The sequence below is a fragment of the Prionailurus bengalensis genome, chromosome A1, assembly GCF_016509475.1.
Source record: "Prionailurus bengalensis isolate Pbe53 chromosome A1, Fcat_Pben_1.1_paternal_pri, whole genome shotgun sequence".
NCBI lineage: Eukaryota > Metazoa > Chordata > Mammalia > Carnivora > Felidae > Prionailurus > Prionailurus bengalensis.
In genome coordinates, this window is record NC_057343.1 from 189926967 (window position 1) to 189941827 (window position 14861).

General features: G+C 38.1%; 1 long non-coding RNA gene across 1 annotated transcript in view; it reads right to left on the bottom strand.

Annotated features, from left to right (window-relative positions):
* Positions 1-525: 525 nt before the first annotated feature.
* Positions 526-14861, bottom strand: part of LOC122493083 — a 30321-nt gene continuing 15985 nt past the window's right edge. Inside the window, exon 4 of the long non-coding RNA XR_006299817.1 lies at positions 526-571. This is a non-coding gene — a long non-coding RNA (uncharacterized LOC122493083). The remainder of the gene's footprint in view (positions 572-14861) is intronic.

The following is a 14861-nucleotide window of genomic DNA, read 5'->3' on the forward strand; positions in this document are numbered from 1 at the left end:
GAGCTTTGGTGAAAATACAGAACAGTGAAAGTTTCTGAGATATAATATTTAAAACTATCAATTGGAATCAATTTTTTGGTAAATTTTTTATAAAAGGGAAACAAGTAAATCAAAGTCAGGGTGCAGAATAAATCTTACTATATGGCAAGCCACAGCCTGTCAAGATATGGAATTTGGAAACTGTTAGCTATAAAATGTCTTTGTGCTGGGGTACCTGGGTGGCTCATTCGGGGAAGTGTCCAACTCTTGATTTTGGCTCAGGTCATGATCTCGGGCTCGTGAATTTGAGTCCTGCATCAGGCTCTATACTGACAGTGCTGAGTCTCCTTGGGATTCTATCTCTCACGCTCTCTCTCTCTCAAAATAAATAAACATTTAAAAAATAAAATTCTTGGGGCGCCTGGGTGGCGCAGTCGGTTAAGCGTCCGACTTCAGCCAGGTCACGATCTCGCGGTCCGTGAGTTCGAGCCCCGCGTCAGGCTCTGGGCTGATGGCTCAGAGCCTGGAGCCTGTTTCCGATTCTGTGTCTCCCTCTCTCTCTGCCCCTCCCCCGTTCATGCTCTGTCTCTTTCTGTCCCAAAAATAAATAAACGTTGAAAAAAAAAAATTAAAAAAAAAAAATTCTTTATTCTTTTATTTATGATTTTACTTTACTTTAGAGAGAGAGAGACAGAGCATGAGCGGAGAAGGGGCAGAGAGAGAGAGAGAGAGGAGACACAGAATCAGAAGCAGGCTCCAGGCTCTGAGCTGTTGGCACAGAGCCTGACACGGGGCTTGAACCCACGGATGGTGAGATCATGACCTGAGCTGAAGTCAGACACCCAACCAACCGAGCCACCCAGGCACCCCTTAAAAAATAAATGAAATTCTTTAAAAAATGTCCTTGTACTATTTATTAGGAAAATGCTCTCTTTGTGGTTATAATGATCCCACCCAATGGTCCAGACCATGCAATCACACTGTTTGCAGGAACAGATGGACAGTGTTTGGGACTGGAGAGTCAAGTCTTGGTTTAGAGAATTTTAAAATATAAAACTACTTCCTTCCCAAGAGAAGTATTACATCACTGAGATAGCCTTATAAGCATTATAAATTCCCATTTTCTTTCTAGTTCAATAAATCTTTCCCCAAACCCACTAGTCTTTCCAAATTTACTCTGAAATTCTTTCCCTCTCCCTTAGAAAAGATGAAGCACAGCTGAAAATTTAAGGGGCACTTATATTTTTGTTATTATGAGCTATGTTGCACAACTCACAAAAAAGTGAACTTGGAAGATGGGAGCCTCTGTGTTTTGATGTTGCTGGCGGCGGAAGATTGATTTCTAAAAGGCCATGAGTGTACCTCCCACCCACCCCTGCCCCCATCCCAGCCTGTCCAACACTGAACCTTTGTATTCTCAACCTCAGGCACGCTGATCTCTGATGCCTCTGCCAAACTTTGGGCTCAGAGCTGGCAAATTGGCACCTAGGGGATCAATCTGACCGACAAAACTTGCTTTGTTTTGCTTAGACAATATTTCTAAAACATTTGAGCTAGCATTTACAAATTGGGAGGTTTCACATAAAAAATCTGGATTCTTGAGTTCTTGGGAAATATCAGGAAATCTAGGTCCATTCCCACTGTGATATTCAATAAGAAACCTAGGGCAGCTCAGTTTGTTAAGTGTCTTGACTCTTGATTTTGGTTCAGGTTATGATCTCTTGGTTTGTGAGTTGGAGCCCGGTGTCTGTCTCTGCCCTGACAGTGTGGAGCCTGTTTGGGATTCTCTCTCCCTTTCTCATTGCCCCTCCTCTGCTCATTCTTTCTCTCTCCCTCTCAAAATTAAATAAATAAACATTTTAAAAAATACTCAATAGTAGCTTAGGAGCTCCTGCCCCTTAAGCTGGCATCTACTCCCTGCCTCCTAACTACACTCTAGGAAATGTAGCTCAATAGAACATTCTATGTTGATCGAAATGTTCTGTAGCTGCCCTGTCAACTGGATAGTAGCCTTTAGCCATGTGTGACTTGAGCACTTGAAATGTGGCTAGTGTGACTGAAAAATCGAATTTTGAATTTTATTTAATTTTTATTAATTTAAATTTAAATAGCCATATGTGGCTAGTGATGACCATTTTGGAATGAGTCTAGCTGGTTATTGCTGAGTAGAAGTGAATGTGCATCCAGATGTTCTGTTTTTTTTTCCAGAGCATCTGGGAATGAAGATTTTTAATGAAGTCTCTTCCATTTAAAATTTTGGCTCCATTTTAAAAATGTGAAAGCCAAAAAAACACATTGATGGCATGAATCATGACCTATGACCACTCAGTGACACCCCCTACTCATTGGATTAATGAATAGCCAAGGGAAAAAAGAAAAACACCTTGCACATCTGTCAGTGGAAATCAAAAGGCACAGTTAAAGTGTTATCATTGCTTTGAAATATAACCTTACTTTCAGAAATTAAAGATGGTTAAAATTTTGTCAGTGGCAAAGATTATGTGCATCCTGTTCTATAAAAGCATTTAACAAGTGGTGTTTAGGCTGAGACAAAGGACAAAGAGAAGGTAGGTCTTCGAATGAGAGAGGATAGCGAAAGGGCAAAGACCCAGAGGCAAGAGAGGTGCAGTTGGTTGGGAACCTAAAGAAACTTCACGTGTCTGTTGTGTCCAATATGGTACCCACTAGCCACATGTGGCTATTTAAATTTAAATGAAATTTCCTCAACATCACTCATTATCAGGGAAATACAAGTCAAAACCACAATGAGATACCACCTTACACCTGTCAAGATGGCGAACATTAACAACTCAGGCAACAACAAATATTGGCGAGGATGTGGAGAAGGAGGATCTCTTTTGCATTGTTGGTGGGAATGCAAGCTGGAGCAGCCACTCTGAAAAACAGTATGGAGGTTCCTCAAAAAACTAAAAATAGAACTACTCTACGACCCAGCAATTGCACTACTAGGCATTTATCCATGGGATGCAGGTGTGCTGTTTCGAAGGGACACATGCACCCCCATGTTTATAGTAGCACTACCAACAATAGCTGAAGTATGGAAAGAACCCAAATGTCCATCGATGGATGAATGGATGAAGAAGATGTGGTATACATATACAATGGAGTATTACTCGGCAATCTAGAAGAATGAAATCTTGCCATTTGCAACTATGTGGATGGAACTGGAGGCTATTATGCTAAGTGAAATTAGTCAGAGAAAGACAAAAATCATATGACTTCATTCATCTGAGGACTTTAAGATGAACATAGGGAAGGGAAACAAAAATACCATAAAAACAGGGAGGGGGACAAAACATAAGAGACTGAAATATGGAGAACAAACTGAGGGTTACTGGAGGGGTTGTGGGAGGGGGGTTGGGCTAAATGGGTAAGGGGCACTAAGGAATCTACTCCTGAAATCATTGTTGCACTATATGCTAACTAACTTGGATGTAAATTTAAAAAAAGAAAAAAATAAAATCAAAATAAATTAAAATAAAATAAAGCAGAAAAAATAAATAAATTTAAATGAAATTTCAAAAATTAAAAATTCAGTTTCTCAGTCACATTAACCACATTTCAAGTGCTCAATAGCCATGTATGGCTACTGGCTGCCATACTGGACCTTCAAGGTATAGATAGAATCTATATATCATTGCACAAAGGTCTGTTAGCCAGTAGTAGAGCTTAGAGACTGGAGAAAGAGAGCCTAGAGAGATACTCGGGGACAAGGCCATGAGGTGACAAAGGGGCCAGTGTACCACATTAGGAAGTTTAGGCATGGAGCTGAAGACTATCTTTTAGGAAGGTCATTCTGCTGTTGTGTGGAAAATGGATTGGAAGGATTCACAAAAGTGGATGGTAGAACCCTGTTAAGAGGCTGTGGTGGTGCAGGCAAGAGATCAGGATGCCCCAGCAGCCAGACATTATCCATTTATCTACTATCACATCCTGCTTGGCCCAGGACTTAGAGGTCAGTCAATACTTACAGTGAGTGCCAGGTATAGATTACTCACTGGGAATAGCTCAATTCTACAGGCGAGAGACTGAGGTTCTAGTGGTTAAATAAATTAATCCCACAGACCACACAGCTAGTAAGTCTGACAACTGTGATTCTATCCAAATCCTGAGATTTTTTTGTATTTTGATTTTTCTCTCTCTACAATATTCCCAGCAACTTCCTCCCACACCCAGTGAGTCCCTTTCTCCAACTGCATCTTTACCACTTCCTCTTCCTTTTAAGATGAGAATTATATTTCAGAGCATTTTTTTTTCCTCATAGCTTCTTCTATTCCAAATTAAGGGTAATCACAGCTGGTTGGTTCAATGCCAGAACCCAACCTGGATAAAAGTCCTTTGTGTGTGATGATATTAAATGTGTGAGCTTTTATAAAAATATGTGTGCCTTTGAGGAATTCTTCAGACATCTGGGGAATTTAAACTAGTAATTTATAATAGATTTCCTTGACTAGCATGATAATTCCCTAATGAAAAGAGTGGGGCTTTACTTCAAACTGTATGCAGCATTGGAAAGAAACTTAGTAGCTGAGACTTTGAAATTCTCAAGCTGCTAGGTACGAATTTACTGATTTGCTTTGCTCTTTTTTCATTTGTTTTTCAATAAATAAGACATTAAAATGTCACAAAACTTTATTTTCCCTTTTAGGGTAACTTTATTTTGATGTAATTTCAAACTTACAGAAAAGTTATTTGAATAGTACAAAGAACTTCTGTGTGTCCTTCACCTAGATTGACTGATTGTTACAATTTTGCTGCATTTTCTTGACATTTGCTCTCTCAACACACACACACACACACACACACACACACACACACACACACTATTTTTTGAACCACTTAAGAATAAGCTTCAGACATAGTGCTGCTTTATCCCTAAATATTTTAGTGTGCAGTTTCTAAGGCAAGAACATTTTCTTACATAATCACAGTAAAATGATCAAAAGAGGATATTTAACACTGGTATAGTATTATTATTTAATCCAGAGTATCTAAATAATAGGATTATTCAAATTTCATCAGTTATCCCATTAATGTCCTTTACAGCTGTTTACAACTCCTTTCCCACACCCTGTGCAGAATCTAATCCAGGATTATGCATTGCATTGCATTGTTACATTTCTTAAGTCTCCTTATAATTAGAACAATTCCTCATACTTTTTGACTTTCATGACATTTGTATTTTTGAATAGAATAAATAACAATAGTGATAGATAATGTATAGTATAAACCTATACATAATGTATTGAGTATATATAGATTATAGTCTGTAACCTATGCATGAATATATAATCTATACTCTATATAATACTTTATATGAAATAGCTACTATGTAATACATACATGAATAAACTCATGAATTCTTACCTACTATTATCTATTGGGAAGAGGTCTTCAAATGAGAGGGAACAGCAAGAGCAAATACCCAGAGGTGAGAGAGGACATACTTGGTTGAGACCCTAGAGAAATTTTACATATCTGCTCTAATTATGACAACCATATTGGATATCAATAAATATAATATATTATGTAGATTATAGATGATATTATAATTCATGAGTCCATACTAATAAATATATACAAAATAAATAAGACGGAAAGTTATTCTTTCAGTAAAATGATGACAGAACTAGAGAATGACCATTTCGTAACCATTATAATAATGAAGAATTCAGGCAAGGGTTATCAATGGATACAAAAGCTAGTAGATGAAAGTTTGAAGAAAAAGATATTTACAAAGCTTGGAAATATTGTCCCACAAATCACTTGTTGATTAGAAAAGAAAGGACGGTAACTGGCTGATAGCATTTTAGCCAAACAGTCAAAATTAACATCGTCAATGATAGGACAAACGATCAACACGTGCCTCTGTTATGCTGCGCAAGGACACAACTTTTATGTTGTATTCTTGTTAAAAATACATCTATTCATGAGAAAACAAACTCAAACAGGGATATTCTACATATAAAATGTTTGCTTTTTAAAGAGAAGCCTTCTCAAAGCAAGGCTTGCATCGAGTTACATTATCAAACAATACCACTAGATGTCACTGTAGTTTTGCAAGTTGCACAAGTTTGATCTGCGTTAGCAAATCTAAATTCCTTTGTGGCCTGCCTTCTCACTTTGACACCATTGTGGACTGGACACATCTCGCCAATTCCAACACATATAGCTTTTGAGAAGGCTACAAATTAAATAATGGCAAAGCAGTGGTGGACGTGGCAATAGGCTTAGATGAAAGCTTGGCTCTGCCATTACAAACTGTGATGACAGTTGCTGGCAAAGGGCGCCCTCTCGGTCTTGGTCTCCTCCTGTAAAATGAGGGGATTTGGATTGCTAGCTCCGACTCACCTCTAGCTGTAACAGTCTGTAATTTTAAGCTAATGTTTTCTTAACTGAAGTCATTTCAGGGCCATTATAACATTTTTGCCCAACTTCATTGAACCCATTACTGGTTTTCTGTTTTTGCACCCAGTACTCTAATTTATCTAATGTTGGTCCTTAAGTTGACTCGGTTTTTAAAAATGTAAATAAAGAAAATAATTTATAGGCCGATTACAAATGGAAACCAGTTCACTTGCCATAAATAGAGTAACCACAAAAATAGATGTAATAAAAACAACATAATGTAGTTAAATTTGAGTAGATGTTATTGTCTGCCTAAGGCTCAGAGCCTGTAATCTGCTCTGTTTTTCCTTTTTAAAGGGAGTTTTGGAGGTGTTAAAGAGAAATTGAAGACAGACCAGCCCTGAGACTTCCCTCTTGATGTAAGCAAAAGAATTGAGACTGATGGATCCATATTATTTAATTTTGTATCTGTGAACCAACCATAATACTTCATACACCATCTAAAATCAGTCCAAGATTCCATAAGCTGTTCTAAGTTTCTTTCTTTCTTCCTTCCTTCCTTCCTTCCTTTCAACTCTTGATTCTTTCAACTCTTGATTCTTCAATATTTCTAATAGACCATAAAGAGTCTGATTAGAAATCATACATTATTGTTTTTTCAATCTGTATTTAAGCTTTCATGTTATGTTGATATTCCTTTCCATTTAGTATTGGTTTAGCTTCCTTTTTGTGTTTATTTAAATTTGCTTTTATAGTCAGTCTTCTTCCATTTGAAACACTCACTCCCTTTTTAACAGAGGAGATGATATATACTCCTCTGCTGTCAATGTCGAAGCAATTATATGCCACCAAATGGCTTGTGATTTGGCATCTTCTCCTGATAAAGGCTTATGATAGATAGGATGTGGCAGAGGTCAGGAATTCTGCTGAGTACAACCTGAGGGTATGCTTCAAATTGCTTGAGCTTTATCCAAATCCCCTAGGACACAATCAGAAAACTGGTCCCCTTCAATTTTGGTACAGAGCTTTCTTCTTCATTCTTCACAGAGATTCAGAGTGAATACGTCTAAAGCTGAGCCATCTAATTGCACGTTTTACTCCCTAGCATTAGTGTGGCCCTTTCCTGCTTTGTATAATCAGTTATAATTACTAATCTGCTGGCCACAATTAGCATAGGGAGTTTTATAGGAGCACAATTTCTTAGCTACCCAATGTTACTAAATAATTTAAAAAGGGAAGACAAAGAATTTCTATCAAATGTGTTTTGTTTTCTTAATGCTGGTGCTGCCATTAAGAAAAACCATTACAAGGTAAAGAAATAAGGAAATTCATAAAGATCAATCCACCAGCTATTTCCCGCATTACAAAAGTTATTTTTTTGTGATTTAATTTTCTTGCTGAGGTGAATTTAATTTGCCATTAGAAGCCCAAAAGCTGAGGGGTCAGTTTCAACGGAACAGAATGCTTTTTGTCTTGCCTGAAACACTGCTCTTATCTGCAAAAAAAACAAAAAAAAAAAAAACAAAAAAACAAAAAAAAAAAACTAGGGGGATTGCTTTTCAGAAGAAATTTTCATAAAGAAGTTGATTTTGAATCAATAGAAACGTTTTTCTATGCCAAATTTAGTAGAACTATATACTCTTACCACCTACCCACTCCAATTCAGAGTAAAAATATGCTTTCTTCCCCTCAGTGTTCATTACTATACCTAAGCTGAGATCCAAACCACAGTGAGCAGACATTAGAAGATTTCCCAATATATATAAGATACACTACATATAGGAATGACAATCAGATATATGAAGTATGGTTATTTTCTGGAGAAAGAGTTACTTGAATCCTGTTAGAGAATTCTTCAGGTTTCCTTTAGCCCTGTTTGTTCCTGATGCTGATTAATGTTTATGATTCCATTATCCTCTTTATGTTTACAGATTCCTGCTCCCCGCAACATTCACTCAATTATTTTATTATGTATTGACATCATTCTCAATGGAATGGATGATGGTATTCTGGCAGAGTCTCCTTCCAAATTTTGCTGAGTGTCACTAGTAAGTGTACTTTGAGCCAGTTTCTGGAACTATATCCCCAAGGCTGCAAATTATACTTTATTTCATTGTCTTAAAGTGTCTACAGCCAACATATCTGTTTGAGATACCAAGTCAAGTATTGTCTCCCCAGCACATCTATAACTATTGATTCCTTTGAGAGAGGTTTAATTCTATTTGTGCTTATCTTAGAACCACAGCATCGAAAGGGACTTTAAAGATCACCTCATCCCATCAGGTGCCCGTGTCCCCACCATATCAGCTTTCTGTGGTGCAAGTAATAGAAACCAACTTTGTGTAAGTTAAACCAAAAAAGGTACTTATTCTATTAATACAGATGGCTCATAGAATTAAAAAAAAAACCCTGAAGAACCGGCTAAGAGGAGTTAGAACCCATATTGACTCTGGGGAGCTAGGTGCTGGGTGCTGACAATGTCTTTAAGTATTACCCACTGGTGACCTCAGGGGTATTATTTTAGGGAGTTTTAATGTCCCCTCGCCAACCCTCAGTCTGGGTAGTAGAGATTCCTTATATTTATTCAAAATGCTATGTACAAGTAGTTTAAAATTGTCTCCCAAAACTTGCCCTCAACCAGATTGCCACCCCATCCTTTCTACACAGAAATGATAAGCCTGCCACTTATAATAGGTACCTTTTCATGTTCTACAATTTATATGATTGGAATCCTAAAATGTTTACTCTTTTTTGTATGTGATTTCTTTGATGTTTCATAATTACTTTGAGATCCATCAATGATATTCTATGAGTTAGCTCAGCCTTTTTTTCCTTCTTTTTTTTTCTTTTTTTTTTTTTGGCTGAGTAATGTTCTTTGGATCTACTGCTATTAGTTTATCCATTCATCTGTTTATGAACATTTGAGTTATTTCCCTTTTTTGATGATGGAAAATAAAGCAGGATAAATATTTGTGTATAATTATTAATCGGGGGAAAAGGCTTTTTTTTCTGCCTCAAAGGGAATCTTTGTTAATCATGTGTGCTTCACACATGCTGTTTTTTAAGAAACCCAACTTTCTAGAGAAACGCATTCCTCAAGACTGGCTGCAGCTTCCCATCATGAGTCTTGTATTAAAAGAAAACCACAGTGGTACAATTTGTTTTTGTTATGTTGCCTTCTAAATAAACTCTTTTTTAATTTTTTTAAAGTTTGCTTATTTATTTTGAGAGAGAGAGAGAGCTAGGGAGAGAGCATGTGAATGGGAAAGGGGCAGAGAGAGAGAGAGAGAGAGAGAGAGAGAGAGGAAGAGAGAGTATCCCAAGCAGACTCCGCACTGTCAGAATAGAGCCCGACTCGGGGCTTAAATTCATGAATAGTGAGATCATGCCCTGAGTCGAAATCAAGAGTCAGTTGGTGGCTTAACTGACTGAGCCACCCCAGAGCCTCTAAATAAACTTTTTTTTTTTTTAAACTCTGGTTCGTCTTTTCTTAAATGTTACATAAACAGATATAAAAAAGACAACAAATTGGAGTTTATGTTTACAAAAACACTGTAAGTACGAACAGTTCTATATCGCAAACGTATTATGCAATCAGTTCAGTCTGAACTTGGTTACCTGGTACACGAATGTGAAAAAGACACGCAAACATGTTCTAAGATTTAATCCACATCTTCCTTTCTACAAAAGAAAATTGTGATTTGGGGTCGTAACCAGCATGCCCATCCAAAGTCATTCATAAAGGCTGGGCGGCCCTTTGTCATTTTGTTTCCTTTTGTCAGTTTTAACCCTGCACCATGGTTTGCCGTACAGTAAAAGGCAAAGAAACATTTTACTGAAATAGATGACATCCTACAGCCAACATTCCTGAAATTGAAATGCTTTTCCAAAAAAGAAGAGGTCCAGAATTGCTTTCACATGTTACACAGTTAAAATGATGATTGTTAAAAATGCTGCCGGAGGTGCCTGGGTGGCTCAGTTGGTTAAGTGTCCAACTTCAGCTCAGGTCATGATCTCATGGTTGATGGGTTTGAGCCCCACATCGGGCTCTGCACTGACAGCTCAGAGCCTGGAGCCTGCTTCGGATTCTGTGTCTCCCTCTTTGTCCCTCCCCCACTCGCGCTCTGTCTCTGTCTCCTGAAAATAAATAAATGTTAAAAAAAATGCTGCTGGCCCCTGCAGCCTCACTGCAAAGTATGATCAGTCTACTTTGAGTCCTGCCTTCCCTTGAGCAGAATTGAGCCTCCCTTGGTTTGCAGTCTCTGCCCCTCACTCTACTTCCTTGAGTTCCTCCAAAGCAAATCCTTCAGATGATGGATATCAGCTTGCAAGTTCCTCTCATGCCACTTTCTCCTTCTCCAGACTTTTCAGAGCTCTGAACTTATTATCTTCTCTCTGTGGGAGGCACTTGCTCCAAATCTGTATATGGGCCTCTCCTTCTTGTTCTTCAGTTCTTGGCTCAAATGTCATCTCCTCCGAGAGACCTGCTCTGACAAATCAGGCTCATGGCCCTCATCTTCATTGCCTCCCTCTACCCACCACCCTGGTTTTCATACTCTTTATTGCAATCTGAAAGTATCTTTTTGGGGGACTTAACTTTTTGCTATCTTCCCACTAAACTGTGAGCCCCATAAGGATAGAGACCGTATCTGTCTTTCTATTACCATATACTCGTTGTCTGGAACAGTGTCTTTTACACTAAAGTTGCTCAATAAATATTTATCGAATAAATTAACAAATTAATGGTATGTTTTATCCAAGTTTTATTGTAAAGTATAGCGTACATAAAGAAACATGCATAAAACTATATATATTCTTTAGGGAATGGTTATAGAGTGACGTTTGTTAGCTACCATCCAAGTCAAGAACTAGAATAGTAGTGGCCTCCTAGAAACTCTCCTTGTACTCCATGTATCCATTCCCAGCCACAGCCTAGGGGTAACTATTATCCTCATTTATATGATAATCATTTACCTACTTTTCTTCATAGTATTACCACTTATATGCTCATCCCTAAACCAGGTAGTTTAGTTTTACCTGTACTTAGAAATAAATATGTAGAATTATTATATTGGATGTACTTTTCTGCACCTTAGTTATTTCATTCAAAATTATGTTTTTATTTTTTTAATTTTTATTTTTTTAAAATTTTAATGTTTATTTATTTTTGAGAGAGTGAGAGAGAGAGAGAGAGAGAGAGAGAATGTGAGCGGGGGAGGGGCAGAGAGAGAGGGAGACACAGAATCCAAAGCGGGCTCCAGGCTTCAAGCTGTCAGCATAGAGCCTGATGCAGGGCTCGAACCCACAAACCATGAGATCATGCCCTGAGCCAAATTTGGACGCCTAACTGACTGAGCCACCCAGGTGCCCCTCAAGATTATGTTTTTAGACTTCCAACTTCTGGCATGGTGGAGTGAGAAGGTTGACAAATCTTGTCCTAAAAAACAACTATTAAGCTGGTCAAAAGTTCAAAGACAACAATTTCAGTGCTTTGGAAATTGATCAGAAGCATAGCACACACTGATGAAATCTCATGAACTTTGGGTGAGAACAATATGAATCTGTGACATTGTTGCCTGAGCTGCTCCCACCCCATGGTGGAGCCCCAGCTCTGTGATGGCAGTTCACCGTGGGTGGGCCAGGCCATGAAAGTCAGTAACATTGTTGCTGCCTCCGGATCTGCAGCACTGTCCATTAAAGTGGCAGCCTCTTGCCAAGCAGACAGGGAGAGCCTAAGGTCCTGTTTGGGGCAAGCAATGGTCTAGCAGCCTGCCAAGGATTTAACAGTAATGTCCAGATGCGAGACAGCCACAGGGGCAGAATGCATGTTTTTTCCACGTGCACATGTAACGTTCTCCAGAATAGATCATACAATGAACCACAAAACAAATCTCAATACGTTTTATTTTATTTTTATGTTTTCATTTTAATTAAGTTTTTAACTTTAATTCCAGTAGAGTTAACATACAGTGTTATAATTAGTTTCAGGTGTATGATGTAGTGATTCAACAATTCCATACAGTATTCAGTGCTCATCATGAGAAGTGTGCTCTCAATCTCCAGCCCATATTTCACCCCTCATGATTTCCACCCACCTCCCCTCTGGTAACTATCAGTTTGCTCTCCAGAGTTAAGCGTTTCTTTCTTGGTTTGTCTCTTTTTTTTCCCCTTTGTTTTGTTTCTTAAATTCCATATGAGTGAAATCATATGGCATTTGTCTTTAACTTATTTTGCTTAGGGTTATATTCTCTAGCTCCATCCATGTCATTCTAAATGGCAAGATTTCATTCTTTTTATGGTTGAATAGTGTATATATATATATATATATATATGTAATGGAATATAAATATATACATAATGGAATATATATATGTGTATATATATCCTGTGATATTCCTTTCTCATGCTGTTCTTGTTAGGTTTTGGTATCAATATTATTTTTAATCTTCAGTATTCATAGTAATTATTCAATTCATTTTCTTCTATTAGTTTGGAAATAATACACTCTAGTTCTACAATTTTCATTGTCACATTATTTATGTGTTGGATTATGTCCACCCCCCACCCCACCCCCCAATCGTATGGAAGTCCTAACCCCTGCTACCTGTGAGTGTGACCTGATTTGCAAATAGGATCTTGAAGATGTAATCAAGTTAAGATGAAGTCATTAGAGCGGGTGCTGATGCAGTATGGCTGCTGTCTGTACAAGAAGGGGAGACAGAAACTCACAGGAGAGAGACGGCCATGGGAAGACAGAGGTGGAGATCGGAGGTACTTGTGCCACAACCCTGGAGCTGCCAAGGAAAGACTCTGAAGGCAAGAGCCTTCAGAGGGTGCTTGGCCCTGCCAACATCTGGATTTGGGACTTCTAGCCTTCAGAACTGTGAGAAAGTAAATTTCTGTTGTTTCCAGCCAGTCAGCATGTGATGGTTTGTTATGGCAGCCCTTCCAATCGAATCCACCTTAGAAATCACAACCTGCATAATTAACGTATCTGAGTCTGGAAGTCATGAGAACCTCCACCCTCTCCTGCACAGACAGCACAAGGAAACTGCACACCAGAACCTTTCATTCCCTTCTCCATTTCCCCTAGTTCAACTCCCATGCTGCTGTTGTCTAATACCTTAAATTAATCCTGTTTCCCCCACCAGAAATTGTCATTACATTTCATGCAGTCTATGCTTATTTTAGTCCACCACATTCTCTACTACCTTTGCTTTGCTAACTTTCTTGCATCTCAGATCTTTTCCCCAGTACCATTGTCTTTCTGCCTGAAGCACAGCGACAGAGTTCCTGCAGTGAGAACCTGCTGGTGGTAAATCCTCTCAGGTTTAGCTGGGTTTTCACTGGGTGCAGATTTTGCTTGGCAATTGGTTTCATTTGATACACCGAAGATACCGGTATACTGTCTTCTGCCTTCCGTTCTTGCTGTGGGGAAAACAGCTAGCTGTTAGGGGCCAGTCTAATTGCCATCCTCTTTCTTAAAGGTAACTTGTGTTTTTTTCTCTGGCTACTTGAGGTTTATCTCTTTGCCTTTGTTCTTTTGCAATTTTACTATCATGCCCCTAGTTGCAGATTTTTTTCGCTCAGCCCCTCACCCTCTCCCTTCCTTCTATTTTATTGATATAGAATTGACTTAAACACTATAAATTTAAGTGTATATATAGCATAATGACTTGGCATTCCTGTGTATCAGGAAGTGGTTTCCACAGTAAGTTTGCTGAACATCCATCTCCTCATATAATTAAAAAAAAATTTTTCCTTTGTGATGAGAACTTCTAGGATTTACTCTCTTAGCAGATTAAAGGAAATTATTTTGGAGGGGTTCCCTAGATCTTTTTGATCGTAGATTAATGTGTTTCTTCAGTTTTGGAAAATTCCAGTGATTTTCTCCTCAAACATTTCCTCTGCCTCATTCTCTCTCTCTTTTCCTTCTAAGGCCTTGATCAAATGTATGTTACATTTCTCACTATATCCTCCTTGTGTCTCACTCTCTCTTTATTTACTATTCTATGTTTCATCCTGGATAGTGTATTCTAATTCATATCCAGTATATTATATTGTATATAATTTATATGGACAATTAAATATAATTTTATACCTAAAACCCTTCTAGTTTATCAGCTCATTACTTCTCCTTATGTTTTATCCAATCTGCTGTTAAGCCCATTCACTGAGTATTTAACATTTGTTATTTTACTATTTATTTATAAAAACTCTGGTTTTCGAATTTGCTGTGACAAATCTTATAGTTTCCTACAATATAATCCATTTTTGATAATATACCTGTTTCCTGCAGATGTTATCAGTTTGTCATTTGTTTCTTTAAGCATGGTAATTTTGGTGGTATTTCAGTCCGCCTGACACTTCTCCAAGTCTGGGCAGGGTGCTGGTATGTTTCTGCTTTCTATTGGTTCTGCTGCATTTTGTTACATTGTGTTTCCTTGTGTTTCTGCTAATCTTTGTTTGCTTGCCTTCCTTCCTTTGTAAAGTTATTTGTAGGGGTAACCAAG